Here is a 1,797-nt window from a genome sequence, read left to right as displayed (position 1 = left end):
TATCCTTCCCTCTATTCTGTCTGTTAAATCCTGCATGGCCTCTCTGATAAAATCCTATATGCCAATGGTCGGGCTTTTTTGTTTTCTTTTGGTAAATTATAGTAACATTTAGCGAATTTCCTTAATTTTACATGTTTTTCATCAGCTTTGCAATAATGTGTGGGTGTTTTGTTGTGAGAGTTTGTTTTAAAAATGCCTTTAATTACTATTTCATAAGAACTTATAGGTGCTGTAAACCTTTTTATGCAAGCAATAAGACTATTTTCCTATCGTTTTGGGAGTAGCTGTAATGTAATTATTATTTCTATAAATGATCATTTATAACATTTCGTTTAAAAAAGATGTTTACACGTGTATTTATAAATATCCTGAATTGAAGGTCATGTTTCACATGCATTATCTGGAAAACTCAGCTATGAAGAATAACCTCAGGTGATTCTGCTCTGAAGGTGCAATAACAAGCTGATTATTATTTTCAGATTTTAATATTGCAAAATTTATTCACAATAAAAAGTATTTCTTTTCTATTCTTAAATATTTTAGATACATTTATTTCCGTTAAATTCTAAACTCAAAGTTTAAAAAGATGAGTGTCCTGCTTTTTTTTTTTTTTTTTGGCTGGTTCAAGACCAAAATAAAATGAAACGGATTTTGACACTAAAACCAAGACATTTAATTATTTATCTTTGTGACCTTATTTTGTTTCCGTAATTGCATTTTAAAGCCTCATCAGGCAGTTGTTTCTGCAATTCATTATATTATCTTTTTGAAATAAAGGGATTTTTTTTTTCTTTTTTCCCGGGACACTAAAGACAAACTCAGGGTATCATGATTATTTTTCGGCCGTCTCTTTTCCTTTTTTTTTTTTTTTTTTTTTAGCTCCTCCGCTGCTGTTTATTGCCGCTTTATTTTTCTACAACTTATGGTTCCAAATCAAACAGCCATTGCTCTGTTCATCGAAAACAACTGTTTTCACTCAGTAATACCTCTGTGGCTTTAAACATTTGCACAAATCGCTTTACCTACCTGCCATCTGTTAATAAAGTTATTCCTTCTCATTCAAGGCTGAAACATATTTTCATTTGTATTGATATTTTTCCATCTGTGGTAATATAGTTCATCTTAGTGAGGTTTTAACTTCTAATAATTTAAATGCAGGAATCAGTATTATCTCTTATAAGACAGTAAAAAGAAATAACTTTTGTACAGTTATTTTGTGTAGCTGAATGGTTTATTCCTCAACACATCTGTGTATGCGCCTCGCACATGAAGATTTCTATGTATTTTATTAGGATATTAAATGACATCCTAACCTCGACAACAGGATAGTTATAAAATAGAATGAAAATTATGCATTTCTGTGCATTTGTACTTTGTTGGACCAACTTTCAACGTACCGTAATTACAGCTTCTAGTGTATTTCTATTCTCTGGACAACTGCTGTTCAGAGATTAGGTGTTAGTCCTGTGGTTATTGAGTAAATTTTGTTCAATTTTGTTTCCAAGTAAAAAGCATGTTCTGTAAATTAAATTTAAAAAAAGAAGTCCACACTGCAAAAAATTGAAATCTAAATAAGTCATTTTTTCTTGCAATAAGTGCATTTTTTCTTGAATTGAGGAGGTAATTGAGACACTTTGCCAATGGAACAAGACAATTTACATTTAAAATAAGAAAACACAATTGCATTGTTTTATTTCAAGTGAATATTATCTAATTATCTTATTTTAAATGTAAATTGTCTTGTTCCATTGGCAAAGTGTCTCAATTACCTCCTCAATTCAAGAAAAAATGCACTTA

This window comes from Cyprinodon variegatus, unplaced genomic scaffold (assembly GCF_000732505.1).
Source record: "Cyprinodon variegatus isolate N-32 unplaced genomic scaffold, C_variegatus-1.0 Scaffold896, whole genome shotgun sequence".
Classification (NCBI taxonomy): Eukaryota; Metazoa; Chordata; class Actinopteri; order Cyprinodontiformes; family Cyprinodontidae; genus Cyprinodon; species Cyprinodon variegatus.
The sequence above is the reverse complement of the archived record's forward strand: the minus strand, read 5'-3'. Positions refer to the sequence as shown.